We start from the raw sequence: 21,400 nt of genomic DNA on the forward strand, positions 1-21,400 counted from the left end.
TTTTTAATTTTTTTGCTGAGGAAGATTCACCCTGAGCTAACATCTGTGCCAGCCTTCCTCTTTTTCCTTAGTATGTGGGCCACCAGCACAGCAGGGCCGCTAACAAAGCGGTGTAGGTCCACATCCGGGAACCGAACCTGGGCGCTAAAGAGGAGTGCCCCGAACGTAACCACTAGGCCACCGAAAATTAACAAGGTGCTGCCACCAAGAATGATCACAGGGACAGTCGATGGCTCGGGTGTTCAGGGAAGGCAGCTCGGAGAAGGTGATATTTTAAGATGAGACCTGAACAGCCAAGCAGTGAGCTAGAGAAAGAGAATTTGCCTTCCGGGTGGAGGGGACAGCAAGGGCTCCGTGCTGCAGTAGAGGGGTGCGTGCAGGAAGGGACAGAGGCCGGGGCAGCTCCTGGAGATGCCAGGGGGCACAGGGACACCTGTGACCAGCTGAAGCTGCAGTCCATTTCCGTATCATCCAGCAAGCACATGGGAACAGAATTCGCCAGAGGTTTGACTGTCTGGCACATTCTGGAGGAGAAACACAACAGGCTCGGCTTGCTTCGCATCTCGGGCAAGACAGGCCTTCCCTGGGCCCCTTGAGCAGAAATGGGTGGGTGAACTGTTATCGTCTCACAGGACAAAAGTGGGGGTCGTGCTTTCCAGAACATGAACACGTTAAGATTCGCCTTCTCCGCAAACGCCCGCCCGCCCTGGCCCACGGAGGGCAGCTGGCTGCAGGGGCGTCCACCACCGGCTGGGCCTGAGAGAGGCTGTGACAGGCACCAGCGGCTGCTCATCACGGGCCGGCGGGAATTCGGATGAGGTGTGGAGGGCACGGTGCACAAGTGAAGGGTCATCTTGACTTCACTAAAAATTTTGCTATTTGGTTCACCTTGAATTTTTTGCATTGTTTGACCTTGAAAATATTGCAGGAAAATAGTCTTTGTCACAATTTCTGCATCTGGGACATTTCCCTATGTGTTGTGCTCCAGGCAAGTGGCCTCCCCCTGACCCTGGCCCCCTGTAGCATCCACAGTATCAGGAGGGTCTTCGTGTCTGCGTCCATCTGGGTTCTGGAAGTTTTCCCGAGCCCACACACAGCTCCCCCTGAAACGGACCCCCCTGTGCAGATGGCACTGGAGATATGCATACACGCAGCGGCGGGAGAAATATGACAGCGCTGCAAATGTTAACCCCCTGTGTGAGCGGCCCACACAACTGACCCCAGTGACCATGACCTCTGACCTATTCAGATCCACTGCCGCAGGCCAGGACTGTCCATCCGCTGGAAGCCGAGACTGGAAAAGCTTCCCTTTCTCACAGTGCAAATGTCAAAAAGGGGAGGAAAGGCCAAGATTTCCATAAATTAGCTGCGGGGGGGGGGGAGTGGGGGGGAGGGATGGCAGGGGGGCTCCCTCGCCCGGTCCGGGGGAGGAAAAGGGGCTCGGACCTCTGCAGCGGGAGGCGGGCAGAGCAAGGGGGCCTTTCAAGCCCTGAGCGCCTGCCCTGGGCCGGGTGCTGCGCCGAGGCTGGGAGCGGGCTGCGGGGCTGCAGACGTGATGCGGAAGGATCTGGGCCCTGCTGCCGGGGGCGGCGATCCGCGGGTGGGGGGGATCCGCGGAGCGGGCGGGATCTGCGGGGGGCGGGGGCGGGGATCCGCGGGAGGGGCGGGATCTGCGGGGGGGCGGGGATCCTCAGAGGCTCCCAAGCAGATTTCAGAATGATCTGATCCAAATCGCTTCTCAGGTTGGGCTGAAGAGGGGAGAGTGGAGACAGAGAAATTGGGCGGAGGAAGTAGAAGGGAATAGAAAGGAGGTTTGGGGGGCGCCCGGCCGAGGGGTCCTGGAGCAGGTCTCCCCTGCTGGAGAGCAGGGGAGACCCCGTACCACACGCTCCTGGGAAGGGAGCCGTTGGTAGGGAGCTCGTGGAGTCACCGCTTTTAAGAGCGCGAAGTGGGGCAGAAGGAAAGCTGACCCCGGCTGACCCCCGGCTCCGGGGGCTCCCCCAGCACCCTGGCGTCAGGGGACTTACCAGGCTGCTGTGTGCTGGGGAAGCTCAGTGTTTCCAGAGAGAAAGGCCAGAGGATTGAGGGGAAGGGCGCAGAGAAAAAAAGGCTTTTCATGCAGAGCCGTGAGCCACTTGTTCCGAGCAGCAGTGGGGGAATGTCCCTAACTGCAAGGCTGTGCGTTCCTGGATAGCTTACAAAGCCCTCTGCACACGCATTGCTGCCACTTGAGGCCCGCAGACTACCCTGACACTCACGATGGATGCGTATTACTTCCGTTTCAAAATAGAGTAGATTAAACCATGGAGACTCAGAGAAGTTAAGCGACTTGCCTGAGGTCACACAGCTACTAAGTAGAAAGCTGGACTGGAGGCTGCTAGGTGGGATGTGGGGGAAGACTGTCAATGGGTCCCAAGATGTCATGAAATAGGTGAGGCAGGAGCACTGAGGTCCCAGTACCTGACAATTAAGCATTTCTATGAGCTGCAGAGAAAGTTCTGAAGTGCCCGGACCCATCTGAGGGAGCGTGTGGGAGGCCCCGAAGGCCCAAGCTGAGTTGAAAGCAAAGATCCTGCTTACGTGACATGGAGACTGACCGAAGATCACTTCCCACTCTTGCCACCTGCGCTGGAAGTTCCCCAAGGACAGGGCCTGGCACTCCTGTTCCCTGGCAGGCTGTACGCCCCGAACACAGCGAGTCTGAGTAAGTGCACTTACTCGGCACACTCAGAAGGGTCCTAGTCGCACACATCTGTCCCTGGGGAGGTGCTGGCTGGTCCGTTTAATCAGATTTGCTTAATTCCCCATAGTTCCTCAGTAGTTGACGTGACATTCTGGAAAGATTGGCAGAATATGGAGAGTTATAGCACCTTTAGAGATAAGAAAATGGAGGCACAGAGAGGGTAAGTGTTTTGCCTAAACTCGCACAGCAAGGCCCTGTCTTAAAACCTTCATCGCAGACTTTTTTTGTTATCGTTCAGGGGCCTCTCTGCAACAAGGAGCTGTGTCTTCCCATGGGCCAAGATCAAAGCCCCAGAAAGACCCCTCCTGGCAGAACAGGGGGCTGTGGCGGGCCAGCGCTGGCTGCCCTTGCTTCAGGCGCTGCTGTGTTCCTCTCCTGTTGAATTCCGGAGAGGAGGCCCTTGCTGGGAGGAGTGGGGTGCACCCTGGGTCGGGTGACGGGGCCCGTGGGGTTCAGCTTCTCCTCACACTGTGTGTGGTCACAGCTGTAAATACTGCCCACTGGGGGGGGCTCCCAGTCGAAGGAAAGGGGTCTCCTTGCTGTCGGCTTGTTTGGACTGCCTGGGTTCGCCTGCCAGCTCTGACACTTCCCCGCTGTGTGGTTTGGGCCATTTGCATGCCCTCTCTGTGCCCAAGTGTCCCCATCCATAAAGCGGGGATAATAATAAAGATTAAATGGGGATTAAATAAACTGGGAGGAAATATAGGTGTAACTAGAGTGCTTCCTGGCACGCCAGGTTCAGGCTGTGCCCTCAGCACAAAGACAGTGACAGTCCCCCGGTGACAGTTGCCTGCCCCTGCTCTCCAACAGAGCCCTCGTCTCCTCTCTGCGGTTCCAGGGACCGAGGGGTCAATATATTACACATATGTATACGTGTATGCACACACACCTCTGAACACACGCACACACGTACATGGGTGTGTGTATATGTATTTTTTAAGAGTGGAAGGCCGTGAAACGTGAGCTAACTCCTTATCTTTCTTGGGAGAGTCCGGGATCTCGTCGGCCTTAAGGAAATCTGGGCAATAACAGTCATCCGACGCTATGCAGCGGTGGAAAGTGGGCACCAGAGCTCAGAGCGGAGCCCAGGGGCACGGGGAGGACGGCGAGAGACAGTGGCTTTTTCCTCAGGAGCTCCCGACACCTCGTCTTCGATTTGTCCGCAGAGGCACGTGACCCAGTGGAATGTTTTCAGTGCAGGGCCAGCGCTGCACAACCATCACAGCTGGCTGGTACGTCCTCGGCGGCACCCGGCCCTGGGACGGCCTCCCTCCCGCCCCAGGGCATCGCGTTTCCCCGTGGGCCGTGGGCCCGGCTGGCCCCAGGGACTTCTCCGCAGCCCCCTCGGTCAGCCCCCAGCGGGAGTCACAGACGGCCCTGCCGGGACGCAGCTTCCACATGACTCACCTCTTCATTTTTAGCGCGTGTCCCCTCCGAGCCTGCAGCTCTGTCTTAACTGGGCAGCTGTCCGTCTGGGGGTCAGGGCCCGTGCCCACAGAGGGCGGGGACTGGCGTCCACTCAGCCCCGCTCCTGACTACCTGCCCCGCTATGAGAGGGAGTGTGGACGAAATGGATCCAACATGCCTGGGGACCCGGGAAGGTGTTCTGCCAACGTCTGAATGTGTGTGTCTGCAAGAGCCGCAGGATTCCCGGGGCCTTGAGCAAAACAATTAGACCTCAGCTTGGAGGGTCTGCGGGCCGACTTCCCCCGTGGAACTCCTGCTGCTCCTCCGTCCCCGTCCGGGGCTGCCCGCCTGCACCGCTTCACGGCCACACGCGGAGGCGTCCGCGGCTGAAGGGGCTTTCGTGGCTGGTAACTTGTTGGTTCACACCTTTGGGTTTGAGGAGCTTTTAGCTGAAAAGACCTTTTCTGCCAGCTTCTCCCGAGCTTGAGTCAACAAAAAACTTATTTATGTCCTCAGAGCACTTAATGAAGGTGGGGCGGGGGTAAAGCCAGTGACAGAGTAAAAACACAGTCCGTGCAGTCAGGGCTGGCTGCCCCGGGCCAGCTGTGGGTGCTTGGGAAAGCCGGGTCCCCCAACTTTTGTTTTGTAAAGACAGAAAAATGTCATGAAAGCCCAAACACCTTCCACCTCCCACATCAATTGTTAACATGTCGACACATCTGGCCTCTCTCTCTTTCTCGTGTTTTTGCGTGCGTGTAATATCTGTTTGGTTGTCTGTCTGTTTCGCTGAGCCATTTAAAAGTTAGTGGCAGACATCATGACCTCTAACCCCTAACTACTTCAGCGGCGTCTCTAAGATGGAAGATGCTCTCCTGAATAACCACGGCAGTGTGGCCGCGCCCAGGGAATTTAACACAGGACAGTGATGTTGTGTGACCTCCATTTCATATCGGAATTCCCCCAATTATCCCAATAACGTCCTTGAAAGCTGCTTTCTTCTTCAACACAGGGCCCAAGCGCACGTTGCACCTAGTTGTCATGGCTGGGAGACAGTTCTCCTTGGGTCCCTTGCTCTCCTGCGCATCTCGCGAGCAGAGGCCCTGGCGCCCTTCGTCTGGACGTCGTTTCAAGGGTGTTTGTGTGGAGAACTGCCTCGAAGGCTGGAGAAGTGTCTCGTGTCTGCCGTCCAGTATAAGAAAGATAAGGTCTCCCTCTGGGGAAAAGATGAGGCAGGCTGGTGCACGTCATGAAACATTTGGGTTCCCTCAACTCGGGGTTCCTCTTCTATAATGCAAGCCACTGCATGTGCAGGTGGCCCTTGGCCTTCTTTGGGTGGCCCTGAGGGAACCGGGCCTCAGGAAAATGGTGCAAGAAAATGCTGACACTCTGGCTACAGCTGTGGCTGCAACAATGTCCTTTGTCTCTGACCCTGGAGTCTCGTGCCTTCTGCTGGCATCAGGGCGACTGCCAGGGGCTCACCCCTTAGCTGGCTAGGAGGGTGACATCTCAGAGCCTTCACGGTCTTTGACAGTCATTTTCAGACAAGGGTGTGGGTCCCTTCACCTCCTCCAGAGTCACTTCTCTTTGGTCTCCTTTCATCTAGAAGAGCCCCGTGCCTTTCTTTGTCTCTCTGGACGATGGTCCTTTTAAAGAGCTCGTGCCAGCAGGTCTGCAGAAAGCTCCAGAATCTGTTTGTCTGATTGCTTCCTCATGATTAGACTTAGGAGAAACACTTTTTTTTCTTTTTATTAATGTTATGATAGATTACAACCTTGTGAGATTTCAGTTGTACATTATTGTTAGTCATGTTGTGGGTACACCTCTTCCCCCTTTGTGCCCTCCCCCCACCCCCCCTTTTCCCTGGTAACCACCGATCAGATCTCCTTGTCAATATGTTAACTTCCACCTATGAGTGGGGTCATATAGAGTTCGTCTTTCTCTGACTGGCTTATTTCGCTTAACATAATACCCTCGAGGTCCATCCACGTTGCTGCGAATGGGCCAATTTTGTCTTTTTTTATGGCTGAGTAGTATTCCATTGTGTATATCTACCATATCTTCTTTATCCAATCATCAGTTTCTGGGCATGTAGGTTGGTTCCACGTCTGGCTATTGTAAATAATGCTGCGATGAACATAGGGGTGCAAGGCACTCTTGGGATTTCTGATTTCAGGTTCTTAGGATAGATACCCAGTAATGGGATGGGTGGGTCATAGGGTATTTCTATTTTTAACTTTTTGAGAAATCTCCATACTGTTTTCCATAGTGGCTGTACCAGTTTGCATTCCCACCAACAGTGTATGAGGGTTCCTTTTTCTTAGGAGAAGCACTTTTGCATCGATTTTGCAGGATGGGTGTTGCGGCCTCAACAGCAGGAGGCACAGCACGTCAGCATCTCTCATTGTTCAGGCCAACACCTCGTCGCTTGGTTGAGCTGGCAGCCACCATGTTTCTTTGCTGTAAAGTTATCTTTCCCTTTGTATTCGGTCAGGAGTCCATGCGGAGATGTTTGGAGACCATGGGGATATCGTGTCCCTGACAAGCCTTAACCTCTCCGAACCCTGGTCGACTCATCTGCGAAGGGCGTTGTGCAGATGGCAGCCCAGATGCTGTGATGGTTGTTTTCCTCCTGCAACACAGACCCCACGGCCTGCAGAGCCGGCGTATTTCCGGAACACCTGCCCTTGGTAGAAGGAGTCTGCCCACTCCTGCAATAGCAGGCGGGCGCTGATGGAGGCCGAGGCGGGTCTGAGCCCCCTTCAGTGAATCCCTCTCAACAGTCATCTTTCTATACCTCCATCAGTACCATTTTTCAAGGTTTTAGGGGTTCTTGGTTGCTCTCAAGCTGCCCTTACGGTTAAGCACAAGTGTATTTAGGGCTGACACCTGCGGAACCGGCGCCCACGCACAGCCGAGGGAAAGCTGTGGGGGCGCCTCTCCGTGCCTCTCACTGGGCGGATCCACGCAAAGTGGAATATTTTGGGGCCTCCCAAATGTGGTCCACCACCCAACTTGGCATCGAATTATTCTCTCTGGCTAGAAACTGTGATATCATGAAAATTGGTGAGTATGTCTGCCCGAATCCTCAATGCCAAAATACCGCTTCCGGATTTAGACGGTTTGGGGATGAAAAAGCTGTTATACTGAAAAAAAGGAGTTCTCCAGAAAGTGCTGTGGCTTTTCAGGAACCGTTATGGCAAACGCTAATTGAGTGAAGAGTTGTTTCGAGCTACATCTGAATAAAGAGGCAGACTGGACGTCTGTGCACATTTAAAACCGGGTACGACCCAGTGCAGCCTGGAGAGAGCCGAGGGGAGGCGGGAGCTGCTGAGAGGGTGCAGAGGACAGAGAGTCCTTGCCAGCTCCTGCCAGACTCGGAGCCCTTTCTCCATGCCTCAGAGAGACCAAGGGAGGGGGCGCAACCACCAGGGGCCCACTGTCCCCCTCAAGTGCCCTGGGCGCATGCCACAGAGCAGGGCAAACAAATGCCAGTTCTGTTCCTTCCTCAAGGCAGACACAAGTCTGGGCAGATGCTGTGGTTGTGTGGTTTTCAACTGAGAGCAAAGACAAAGGGCACCGAGCAGGAAGCAGAGGAAAGGCTCCGGGCTCCTGGCGTGATGCCTGTGGGCTCTGGGAAGGGCAGAGTCTGGGTACCAGCTCCAGGGAGGGCATGGCTGGGGGGGGGCGGCGGTGAGGGCTGAGCGATGCTCCCAGTGTCGCGAGATTCAGAGAGGAGAGCAGAGGGACCTCTTCACCTGTCATCCTTTCAATCAGCGGTTATTAATTGAGCACCCACTGTATGCCCTCCATCGGGCATACAGCCACAGATAAGGCAAACTTGGTCCTCATTCTTAGGGAATTTCTAATCTTGGGGAGGGGGCAATAATTAGACAAGATAATTCTGGAGAGTTATAAATACTATATAAATAAAATGAGTGATAGGATAGAGAATAACCAGATGGAGCTGCTTTAGCTGAGGTGGGAGGGGAGTCAAGGAAGCTCCCTCAGAGGGGACTTTTGAATGGTGAGAAGGAGCTGGCTCTGGGAAGGGCCTGGGGAAAGGCATTCCTGAAGAGGAAATTGATGGTGCAAAGGCCCTGAGGTTGCCATGGACTCAAGGTGTTCGTTATAAAGGAAAGAATGGGAAGAGAGGCACAGAGAGAAGAGCAGGGAAGGTGAGCAAAGAAAGGAGGACAAGAAGGACATGCAAGGGAAAAGGAAGAGAGCAGCTGTGAAGGACTGAAGGAAAAGGGGCAGGACTGTTCCTGGAGCCGGCGGGGAGGGGGCTGCTGTCGACAAGAGGGAATGGAGGGGTCAGGTGCACAAGGAGGGAGGAAGGGAGGTGGGGGTCCGCTTGAAGCAGGCCCACACTTTGCTCCCAAGTGTTTCCTGCTTGTCTCTACACGCAGGGACCTGGCATTTTTCTAGCTTTGTGTGTGTTTAGTTCTCATTTCCCCAATTGGATTATCAACTTCTCAGAGGCAGAGAGGTGCCTTCTGTGTTTTTTTCTTCCTGCCCAGCCCTTCCCACAATGCTCTGTATGCAGTGGGCTCACGGGTTGTTTGAATGAATGGATGGGTGGGTGGATTCTCCAACTAGAGCGTGTGCCTCTGCAATTAGCCATGTTGTTTGCCTTCTGCCAAGGGTGGATAAATGTCTTGCACACACACACACACTCACACCCACGTGGAGCACAGACGTCAACACGCATGCTCACTTACTCAAAGGACATTTCTGACACTCACGCTTCTGGAAAGCAGAGAACACCAAGGTGGTAAACTGACTCTAGGGGTAGCCAGAGGCAAGGGTTCCCTGCTGGCAGGGGACACGCGACGCAGAGACCAACAAGAGCAGGAGCCAGCGGCCGGAGGAGGAGAGAGCAGGAGCGCGAGCCGATGGCTGCTGGAGCTCACAGCCCCAAGTGCCCACTCTGGGGACAGTGCTGTCCTGGAGTCCCCAGGCTTCTGGGCAGTTGGGTGTGGCCACGTGACTGAGTTCTGACTCCTGGAATGTGGTTTGATGAGAACTTCTCTTGAAAAATAAGTCTAAAATGATAAAAATGGAAAGTAAGCCGATTTCATCTTAACTTACCAAAGTGTGGTAACTCCGCTCTGATCTTTAGAGGGGACGAATGACACAGAAAGATGTTTTTCTTTTACTTTCCGTATTTTTTTCCACCAAAAAAATTGCCTAAGGATTGACATCCTTCTCTTCACATTGGACTTTTTTGCAGCTCTGTGGTTCAGAATCATCTTTTTCCCTTTTTTTTTTTTTTTTTGGTAGAAAGTTCGAGGGCTCAGTCACCCTTTCCATCGGCTTCTTTTAATCCGTTCAGATCCAAGCCCCTGTCTAGCGGGCTAGATTGAACGTGGCTGCATCAGCCTGTGTCCCTCAAGCAACTGCCGGATGCAGGATGCTCTGTCCGCAACCTCACACAAGAGGTGGTCCAGAGCCTGTTTCTCTGTTCCCTCCAGGACATGCTAAGCAAGACCTCTGCAGCTGCCGCGTCCCATCGTCAGGACTCAAAGGAGTGGCATCTTGGAAGGGGGCCACCCTCCCCGGATCTCAAACGGCCGGCTTGACTCTGGAGCCTCTCGCTGAGATGAGCTGAGGCTGCAGTCCTGACCCTCGTGCCTCTGGGAGGTTCCCAGGCTGCTGTTTACCCTGATTCCTGGCCATCCATCCTATTTCCTAAGACAGTACTGTTTTTCTAGCCTACTTAGCTATTCATGGGGAAAATATCACAGTGGGTAGGAAGTTTTTGCTCCAAAGCCAAACAAAGAGGAGAAAAACAAGAGGAAAGAAGGTTATGTTAAAAAAAAAAAAAGAATTTGAGAAATACCCAATGCTCTTGTTAAGCAAATAATTTCCCAGGATTTCTCAACGTACAAGGAAACCCAATAGCTACAAAAATAACCCCAGTTAAAGAAAATATGCCCGTTTCAGATTTGCTTTCTGAACATTCGCTGTGGTTTGCCCACAGTGAGGCTCCGGGCACCTGCTGGCCTCGAGGGCCTGGTGAAGACAGCCTAGAAGCCGGATGGGTAGAATGCCAAACATCTGGAAGCTTCTGGGAACTCCCCTCTCGCTGGGCTCCGGAAGTGGCTTTTCTGCAGCCCCTCCCGGGGCCGGGGCTGCCAACCTAAGAGGACGTGCAGGGAGAGGGCACAAGCTGGATTCCTCCCACCCTTCAGGGTTCTGCTCAGATGTCACCTCCCAGGGACACTTCCCTGGTCATCTTGCCTAGTTCCCCTCTCTCCTTCCCCGCCACCCTGTTTTACGGTCCTCATAGAACGTATCACCTCCTAAATGACGGGGTTCACTTTTCCGTGCGTCGCCCACACCAGCGGGCAGCTCCACGGAGGGAGGAACCGTGCCTGGCTTTTTCATCAGTCAATCCCCAGCACCTGGAAGAGGGTCGAGCACATAGTCGGCGCTCAATAAATGTTGAGTTAAATTGACTCCTTAAGTTACAACATTGACGAAGAAATGAGAGAAACAGCATTGCGTTCCAGAAGGACTGGACCTTACCTCCTGGGAGTTCCTTCGCGGAAAAAGTTTTGTGTAAATGTACACACATAGTCATGTGCCGCGTAACAACGGTTTGGTCAACGACGGACCGAATATATAGTCCTGTGGTCCCAGGAGATCAGTACCACAGAGCCGAGGCATGCGGGAGGCTGTGCCATCCGCGTGTGTGTAAGGGCGCTCTGATGTTTGCACAGTGACAAAATCGCCACGCGATGCACTTCTCAGAACGTAGGTCCATTGTCAAGTGATGCATAGCTGTATATATATATTTCATATTTTATTTTTAAAAAATACATATTTATATGTTTCTATAGGTGACTCAATGAATGCAACTCTTGTGCAAAGCCCGGCATGAAATAAGCAGTGTCGTGGTGCAGAACACGGTGAGATATTGTGCCCAGTGCTTGGCACAAGGTCTGGTGCACCGTGAGTGCTCAGCGGATGCTGGCCCCTGATAACAACTCATCCTGAGCTCTCGGTCAGCCAGCCCCGCCTTTCTCGTGCACGCTGTTAGAAACCCACCTCTTCCACTTCCAGTCCTTCTGGGTTTTTAAGACCTGGTTTGATCTCTCTTACAATTCATCTTGTGTTGCTCTGCCGGAAAATATCTCATCTCTTGTCAGACTATTCTTCCCAGCTTTGTATCATTTTTAAAGTAATCAGCACACCTTTGAAGGCCTTGTGAAAATGGTTGATAAAAACGTTGCACTCAGGGCTGGCCCGGTGGCGTAGTGGCTAAGTTTGCACACTGCTTCAGAGGCCGGGGGGTTTGCAGGTTTGGATCCCAGGCACGGACCTACACACCGCTCATCAAGCCACGCTGTGGCAGCATCCCACACACAAAATAGAGGAAGATTGGCACAGATGTTAGCTCATCAAAAAAACAAAACAGAACTGAATGGAATAAGGGTAGAGTCCTGTGGCACACCACTAGAAACCTTGCTCCTGTTTGGCATCAGCTGCATTAAACCAGCCCACTTGGTTCCTCACTCTACTGGTTACAAAACCATTTAATCATGCTCTCACTGAGCTCACCTTTTTCCATTTTGTTTATGAGAAATAATCTTGTCAATGCCTTGCTGAAATTCAGAGTCCCTTACAGATACAGAATTCCTCTGATCTATCACTCTAGTAACCCAGAGTAACCTATCAACAAGTCAAAGGCATTGATCAGGTGTGGCTCGTTCTAAGTGACCCCATATTAGCTTCCAGAGATCACTCTTTTTTGTAAATTTGAAAGCAATCCTGATAGGGACTGTGTCAGTCAGTTTAGGCTAAGCTGTGCTGTGGTAACATAGCATCCCCAGGTCTCCGTGGCTTTCAACGACCAAGGGCTATTGGCCACACCACATGCCCATGGCAGGCTGGCTGAAGCCTTCATTCTGGGCACCCAGCCTGAAGAGCAGCCCGTCTTGGGACGTGCCAGTCTGGTGGTGGGACGCACGTGGTTCCAGGGCTTCTGCCCAGAAGTGAAACAGGTTTCTTGTGCTTACCCTCCTCTGGGTAACACGAGTCACGTGGCCCAGCCTGCCGTCAGGGAGCAGGGACTTCCCGGGGTGCAGGCTGGGACTCCACAGGGAGGGGCTAGGCTACTGAACCGTGATACGATCGCCACCATATCCGAGTAGAATCCACCCCCTACCTCTTTAGAAAGTTGGGTCTCCCCCAAAACCACAGTTTCTGAAATTGTCAAACTAACAGGCATTGAATCAGGTGACGTGTCAACACTCTGAGAGCTCTGGGGAGTGATTCAGATGCTTGCATGAGACCCTCACCTGCTGGGTACATGCGGGGTGGGGACCCGTCACTCGTGCCAGACCCTGACCTGCTGGGTACATGTGAGGTGGGGACCCCATGGCTCATGCCAGACCCTGACCTGCTGGGTACATGCGGGGTGGGAACCCGGCCACTCATGGCAGATGAATTGCATTCCATTTCTCCACCCAGTTGCTAGACCAGAGACCCCAGACTCATCCTCAGCGCCCCACGCCCCAGCTGAGCCCCAGATCCTCTGGCTTTTCTCTGAAACATCTCTGAGCTCTGGCCCCTTGTCTCCAACTCCGTGGCAGTGCCCTAGATGGGATCGCATCACCCCTTCTCTGGACTCATTACATCACTTCCTAGTGGCCTCCTGCTTCCCCTCTGCTCCCTCCAACCCATCCTCCAACCCATCCTCTGGAGCAGGACTTTCTTTCTTTTCTTTTCTTTTTTTTTTTTTATTGGCACCTGAGCTAACAACTGTTGCCAATCTTTTTTTTTTTTTCTGCTTTATCTCCCCAACCCCCGCCCCCCCCCCCCCGTACACAGTTGTGTATCTTAGTTGCACGTCCTTCTAGCTGTGGGATGTGGGACGTCGCCTCAACGTGGCCTGACGAGCGGTGCCATGTCCGCGCCCAGGATCCGAACCCTGGGCCGCTGCAGCGGAGCGCGCGAACTTAACCACTGGGCCACGGAGCCGGCCCCTGGAGCAGGACTTTCGCATCAGCCTTTCTGGGGTTGAAAGCTGGGATCCCCAGTGACTACCTGTGTGACCTCCGGCAAGTCTCTCCACCTCTCTGAGCCTGTTTCCCCTTCGGTAAGATGGTGATGACATCAGTCCTGACTCTCAGGTCACTGAAGCATTGAGAGAGACAAGGCCTGGCGAACACTGAGCAGGGGCCTGGCACGTGGTTAGTGCTCAGTAAATGGGCACCGACACTGCCGCAGTTTTCATATCACAAGATCTCGTTCTGGCCATCTGCTTGGCCCCTCTTCCTCCTCCTCCTGCCCATGCCACCTTCATGCTGCCACATTGTCCCCTGAACATGCCACCCCCTTTATGTCTTGGGGCTTTGGTACGTGCTCCTTCTGCCTGAAATGTCCTTGTTGCTAGGAAAACATGGGAGCACGTGCGGAGAAGTGTCCGCCTCTTATCGCGCTTCACTCATAGCTGCCAAAGCCGCAAGCAACCGAGGTGTCCCTCAGCAGGTGCATGGGTGAACCGTGGTACATCCAGATGGTGGAATATTATTCACTGAGAAAAAGAAACGAGCTATCAAGCTGCAAAAAGACACGGAGGGAACTGAGATGCATATGACTGAATGAAAGCAGCTCATCTGAAAAGGCCACATGCTGCATGTGATTGCAACAATATGACGTTCTGGAAAAGGCAGCGCCATGGGGACGGTGCAGAGATCAGCGGTTGCCAGAGGTTGGGGCTGAGAAAGGGTGAAGTGGAGCACAGGGGTTTTTAGAGCAGTGAAACTATTCTGCATGACGCTGTAATGGCAGGTACATGACATTATATATTTGTCCAAACCCACGGAATGAACAACGCCCAGAGCGACCCCTGTGTAAACTGTGTGCTTTAGTTAATTACAATGTATCAATGCTGGTTCATCAATTGTAACAAATGTATCTCACAAAGGCAAAGTGTTAATAGTAGGGGAAACTGGGGGAGTGGCGTGAAAAGGGCGGGGGAGAAGGTATGCCGGCTCTCTCTGTATTTTCTGCTCAATTTTCTGTAAACCTAAAACTGCTCTAAATCGTAGTTTATTAATTTTAAAAAATGCCTGCTCTTCCTAAGGAGTCTGGGTTTGAATTCTGCCATTGCCTATACACCTCACAAGCTGACATATTTACTACTTGGTAATTATTTATTACTTAGTCTCTCTGTGCCTCAGTTTCCTCCTCTGTAAAAAGGGGATCATGCTGTATCTGCCACGTGGGGTGGTTGTCAGAACTGAATGATTTGGTTTGTGAACAGGACTTAGAACATGGGTGGCCCAGAAGACGTGCTATACAGCTGTCAGCTGCTATTATCATCAATATTGTTGCCGTCATCATGTGGGTCCACCAGAGGTGTCAGTGGTCCTTGTGACTTAGACAACAGAGGAAGAACAGAGCTGGTCAGGGAGCCACCCAGCTCCCTCCAAAGCAGACAGAACCCGGGACACTGAATGTCAACGGCTCCAAGTTCTCTCCACCTGAGACAGGACCAAATGTGCCGACAATGCCAGTTCCCTTCCAGGCTGAGGCAGTTGGGAACCACTGGGACCTGGTCTTGGTTGTCTTCACGGAGCGAGTGGAGCTGCTTCAGTCCTCCTGGGAGAAGCCTTAAGACGGAAGAGCCCCAGCAGCCCATTCCCTTCGGCTGAACAGGGACGAGCTCTGGGCAGTTCCCAGGGACGTGGGAAGAGCAGAATCCAGGATGATGCACAGCAGACGGGCTCCGGGGCTGCCGTCTAAGCTGGATGCAGTGGACCCCTCCCGTGGGCCACTTCCAATTGTCCCCACCTGGGGCATCCTCCAGAGGCTGCTGCGGCCATCAGCCCTGCACAGGCTCCGCCCAGCTCCCATCTCAGTGCTCAGATGTGTTGCTTCTTCCCCAGGGTTTCCTGCATGAGCAGGAACCTGCCTGGCCCACATGTGAGCAGAAGTGTGGGGAGTTACACCCACGGGGCCACCAGCGGGGGACAGCGCCGATGGACGAATGCTTCCCTGCCCATCTTCTGGGGGGAAGTTCTGAGGCTGCATCTCGTAAGACTCCTGCAGGAGGGAGCTCCAGCTGACATGGGTGCTCACATGGCTGCCTCCTCCCTCCCCCCTCCCTCACTCCTGTTCTCTGGGACCACGTTCCCAAACACACCACCGGCACACAAGCCTCACGCTCTGCTCCAGGCCTGAACCCAGGCTGGGATGCTGGCTGCCTCCAAGTGACCCCTAATCTGTCCTCAGCTTTGTGCACGAATGCATGTGTGTGCACACATGGACACACACACGTGTGCGCGCACACTGTTGTGCTCCCATCACCTTCCCAAACACAAGCCAAACCCCATGTACAGGGAAAGGCCCACGTGAAGCAGAACCAGCTCCCCAGGGGAGGCAGAGGAGCCGGGCTGTTTGCGAGGCCCAAGCAACGCCCGGGGTGGGGGTGTACAGTCCGCTGGGACATGGCAGTTTCTGGAGGACGGGAGGGGTGAAGTCTGGCAGACGAGCCAGAGACGTGTGCCCCTAAATTATGATATTTTCCCTCTCGCGGTGGAATGAATGCGGCCTCAGACAGATGCTGCCCTGCAGCTGTTGGTGGCGGCCGCGCGGCAGGCCTGGGACCTTGAAACGGGGACTGGAATGCAATCTGACAAAGGGGCCACTGTCTTTGAGGGAACTTGTCATGAGCCCACGGAGCGCGGGCGGCAGAGTTTGCACAGCTGCGGCGGGAGCGAACCTGTACTTTGAGCTGACCTGGGTCCGCGGCCCCTGCCTTAAACCTGACACTTTCCAGATGTACGGCGCCCTCCCTCTGGCACCATCCACCGCACTCCGTCCCCAGCTACACACACTCACACGCACACAGGCACGCTCACACCCATCCTGTAAATGCCGCTTTGTGCTGGAGACCCCAGTCCCCCGCTGCGGACCCCACGCCCGGCCTGAAGGTGAGTACCCCCGGCCGAGCTGGAGATTTACCGCTGGATTCCAAGAGTCAAGTTCAAAGTCGCTCCTCAGCAGCTGCCGCTCTGCCCGCCACAGTTCTTCATGGCTGGCTCCAGGTGGGGTGAGGGGATGCTGAGCACGCCTTGCAGAAGGTTTCTTTCAACCTGCATTAGGGTGAACCCTGAGATCTCCAGCATTCTAGAGAGGAGGCTCAGCAGGAGTTTGGGGGTGTGCGAGGGCAGCCCCACGTGGCTTCTTTCTCTCAGTGCCATCTGGGCCTGAGCAAAACCCATGCAGCCCCCAAAATCTGGGCAAGGGCAGGCCACGTGTGGACCCCGCTGCCTGGGGGCTCCAGGGGGTTTTACAACCCCAGCCGTGGCTCGAGCCTTCTCCAGCTCCATCCAACCTAGAGATTACTCTGCTCAGTGGCCCTAACCTGAGGGTCAGGGGACAGACGCGCTGGAGCTCTATGCTGACGGAGGCCAAGTGACAGAGGCTGGAAGGGACACCTGGACATTCTTTCGGGCAAGAGGCATGAGGTGACTCCCCAGGCACGACCTCACCGTGGGGTCTCTGGACTCAAACAGGCAGGAGAAGCTGGGCTGGGGCTGCAGGTCCACACGGGGCGCGAATGCAAGAGAGGTCATCGTCCTCACCACCCCCCCGGGGGTCATGAAGGGTAAAATGAGGTGACAGTTGGGGGGAGAGCCCTTTGCCCAGCCGGCAGCGCTGACTCACAGGATGTTTTCCCTCCTGGGACAAACTCGAGGACGCCGGGGACACTCGCCCGCTCAGGGAGCTGGAAAGGATGCCCGGAGGCTCAGGAGCCCAGACTCGCACCTCAGGTGACCCTAGGAAGCGGCTCTGCTGCTCTCCCCTGTGTGCGCTCTGAGAATACAGCAAATCGCTTCTTATTATCTTCATTTTGGGGTATGATTTTCCCACGTAAAGCGCGCACACCTCAGATGCCCAGCTGGATGCACTGGTACAGACGTCCGCACCCAGGGGACCATCACCAGGGCCAGACGGAGAGCACGCCGCCGCCAGCCGGCCCCAAAGTAACCACCACCCAGCCTGCTATGTCGCAGATGACTTTTGCCTAAAGATGAACTAAGATTCCTCTTTTTTTGCGTAAAGACAAAGAGATAGAACAACTTGGCAAACTACAATGGCGTCGTATATCTGGGCTGTTTCGTGTCTGGCGTCTTCGCTCAGCATCATATCCGCAAGATCCATCCCTGTGACGCCGATGTGGGTGGTTTGCCCTTTTTCCCTGACGCCTGCCATTCTTGGTGTGAATAGACTTGAACTTGCTTATCCATCCGCTATAGACCGGATGCCTGAGTCCCCGAAATTCACGCACTGAAATCCTACCCCTCAGTGATGGTATCAGGAGGGGGGCCTGTGGGAGGTGCTTACGTCATTAGGGTGGGGCCCTCCTGGTGGGATTAGTGCCCTTAGGAAAGAGGCTGCAGAGAGCTCTCGGGCCTCTCCTGCCCGGTGAAAATTAAAAAGATGGCTGTGAACCAGGAAGTGGGCCCTCCTCAGATGCTAAGTCTGCCTGGGCGGGATGAGGAAAGCGATGGGTCTTCCGCATCGGGCGCCCTGGGCCCAGAGTCTGGAGAGAGCATCTGTGAGGCCCTGTGCCTTTCCCGCCCCTCGCCCCGAGCCGGGCCGGGCAGTCCTGAGTTAGGGCTGGCAGAGCACGAGGCCTCCACGCAGAGATGGGCAGACAGGGGTCCCCTAAGCTGTGGGGACCAACAACCTAGCCTCACGGGGCATTTAGACCTCTCAGCAAAAGTTGGGGGGCCCCTTCCCAATATCCCAGGGGCCTCCTGGATCTCAAACCCAGCCCCATTAAGGAGTGGGAAGGGGAAACCACAAACTGCCCCAAAACATCCTGATTTGAACAAATTGACCCTAAATTGGCTGAGATTATATTCTGCCAATAGGCAGATCGAGGACTTGATATAGAAACTGAATCACAGAAAAATACATTTACTTTGAGGGGTGGCATGCCGGAGCGTGTGAACCGAAAGCTGTCACCTGCTTCGGATAAGATGGGCGTCACTGAGTCCTGAGGTGCTGAGCAACCTGGGAGCCCAGGGGGCCTGAGGGAAGCTGTGCGTTATGGTCACAATGGCCCCGTTTCTTCGTCCTTATCCCAGACCAAGGTCCTGGCTTCAGAAGCTTGTGGTGGTTTCCCACCCTGACGCTGGCTTGCCCACGTGCCTTGATCTGGCCCATAGAGATGAGGCCGATGTGATGGCAGAGAGGTTCCCAGGCTAGACCTCAAGGGGCCTGTCAGGGTTCCACTTGCTCCGTGGGCCTCTGCGGTCGCCATGAAAACGTGCCCAGGCTAGCCCCTGTCACTCCCGCCGAGGTCAGCCTGGATCAGCCAATGGCCAGCTGACCTCCAGACACCACCGAGCGGCAGCTTAAACAACAAACAGCTGTCTCTCGTGGTCCTGCTGGCTGCACATCCCAGATCAGGGTGCCAGCGTGGTCGGGTTCCCGGCCCTCTTCCTCGTAGCTCCTAGTGGGTCCTCACGTTGTGGAGAGAGGAGAGAGGAGCGAGCTCCCACGGCCTCTTCTTCTACAAGCACTGATTCCCAACAGAGGCTCCCTCCTCGGGACCTAAGCACCTCCTGAAGCCCCGCCTCCCGCTGCCGTCCCCTCGGGCGCTGGCGTTTCAACCTCTGAATTCTGGGGGGATGCGAACATTCAGTACGTTCAGTCCACAGTGGTCCTGGTGGAAGGAGGTGTCTAGACCCTTCAAGATAGTCATCAGAGGTTCTTTAAGCAATGGAGGGGCTAACCCTCCCGTCTCCACTAACTGCCAGGGAAGAAGGAGGTGGCTCCCCCGGGACTTGCTGCAACGTTCGGGCCGCACCCCTCAGCCGGCCGTGGAGGCAGGACGGCGGGCTGGGAAGGCCCCGGGTTGAGTCCAAGTCTCTGTTCACTCTATTCGACCATGAGCCCTGGTGCAGGCTGGGTCCCTCCCCGCCGTGGGCCACCGTGTCCCGGAGGCCCCCCGCTCCCTGGGCCCCGCAGATCTGCCTCACCTCCATCCGCCCGCCAGCCCGCAGGTCCTGGGGATGAGTGGGCCCCTTCTCCTCCTCGGGGACGGACAGCCCGATCACATGCGCCACCTGTCTGTCGCCTCCAGGCTCTGACTCCCTCTTTTGTGGAGCTGGTGGGAAAAGAAAGAGTTTTGAAGCATTTGGAAGACACTCTCTGAGCCCTGCCTGAGGACAGGGCCCCCAAGCGCGGGCTGAGTGTCTTCTGGGAAAGGATGAGCAAAAGAAATCCTGAACCGCGGCTCTCAGACGGAGGCAGACATGGCTGGCTGGCCCAGCGGGCGTGTGGCTGCAGAGAAGATTCTAGCTAAGGGTCCTGCGATGTTGCTGGCGGCCTGGACAGCAGCAGTGAGTGTCAGCTTTGTGGCTGGGGCGTTCTAGACATGCCGCCCGGTGAACAGTGAGGCACCAGGAAATGTGAGCTGGCGAGATGAGCTCTCATGAGTTAACAGCGCACTCACACCATGTGTGTACACAAACTCAGACAAATCACTGGCAAACAAGGGCCCTGTAGTGGGTCGAATTGCGTCCCCAAAAAGATAGGTCCTGGGGGCAGGCCCAGTGGCATAGTGGTTAAGTTCGCATGCTCCACTTCAGCTGCCTGGGGTTCACAGGTACGGATCCTGGGTGAGGACCTACATACCACTCACCAAGTCGTGCTGTGGCAGCATCCTACATGTAAAGTAGAGGAAGACTGGCACAGATGTTAGCTCAGGGCCAATCTTCTTCACCAAAAAAGAAAAAAAAAAAGATAGGTCCTAACCCCAGGGAGCTGTGAAGGTGACCCTATTTGGAAATAGGGTCTTTGCAGATATGATCAACATAAGATGAGGCCATCCTGTAGTAGGGTGGCCCCAATCCTAATGACTGGCATCCCTGTAGGAGGGCCATGTGAAGACACAGACACACAGGGAGAAGGCCTTGTAAGACAGAGGCAGAGATCTGAGCGATGTGTCTACAAGTCCAGGACAGCCAGCCACACCAGGAGCTGGGAGAAAGGCACAGAAGCGATGCCCCCCTGGAGCCTTCAGAAGGAGCACGGCCCTGCTGATGCGCGATTGCAGACTTCTAGCCTCCAGAAATGTGAGAAGAAGATTTTGCTGTCTTCAGCCACCTCGTTGGAGCGGTTTGTTACTGCGCCCTAGGAAGCGAATACAGGGCATTGGGAGCAGCTGGGAAATGAAGGAGAAACCTCTTATCTCTGGCTGTCTTCCGCTCACACCGGTCTTTGAACAGTTTTCATTTTGTGACTGTCCTATTTGCTGGTGCGTTGTTTTATCTACTTAAACATTTACCACGTGGCGAGGGGCCTGGACCTCTGCTAGGTGCTGGGGTTAAGTTGTTCCACTCCAAGTTGACGTCAGAGTCATAACAACACCCCTACAAGGCCCTGAAGACCCACCCACCCCCCATCACTGCTCAGCCGAGCGTGCAGCTCTGCCCTTTGCTCAGGCCGCTCCAGCCACACAGCCTCTCTGCTGATCCCGAACACGCCAAGCACATTCCTGCCTCAGGGCCTTTGCACCTGCTGTTCCCCTTGCTGGGACACTTTTCCCCTGGATGTCTTCCTCCATGCCTTGTTCCTCACATCTTTCAAGTCTTTGCTCAAATGCCACGTTCTCAGTAAGCCCTACGCCCCACTCGATCTGAACCTGGCGCTCCCATCACTTCTATTCCACTCAGTTCTTTCCTGTGCAGCCCGTCACTTTCTGACATGTTATACAACTCACTCAGGCACTGTGTTTGTCACGTGCTGTCTGTCTGTCTGTCTAGCCCATAAACTCCACAAGGCCGGGAACTTTTGTCTGTCTTGCTCCCTGCTGGATTCCCAGCAGCTGGACCAGCACTTGGTACATAGCAGGTGCCCGGCACCCATGTCCTGGATGTGGAATGGAAGACCGAGATGCGCTCCTGGTCTCTGAAAGCTCCTGGTTGGGTGGGGAACACTGGTCATGTGGAGAAACAGCCGAGTGGGACAAACGCTACAGCACGGATACGGGCGGAGGGAGACGGAAAACGAGGGGAGGAGCGCGTCAAGCTTTGGCCACAATGCATCTGGAAGATGAAATTCAGTGTCTTCTGGGCAGGGCGCCAGAGGAGAAATATGCATTCCAAGGTCTGGGGGTCTCGCTTTGATGTCAGATCCCAGGGCACCCACGTCTGTTTCCCCAGTGGCAGTGACCCAGGGAGTCTGGTTGGGGTTTGGGGAAGGACATGTCTTGGG

Source organism: Equus asinus, chromosome 8 (assembly GCF_041296235.1).
Source record: "Equus asinus isolate D_3611 breed Donkey chromosome 8, EquAss-T2T_v2, whole genome shotgun sequence".
Lineage (NCBI taxonomy): Eukaryota > Metazoa > Chordata > Mammalia > Perissodactyla > Equidae > Equus > Equus asinus.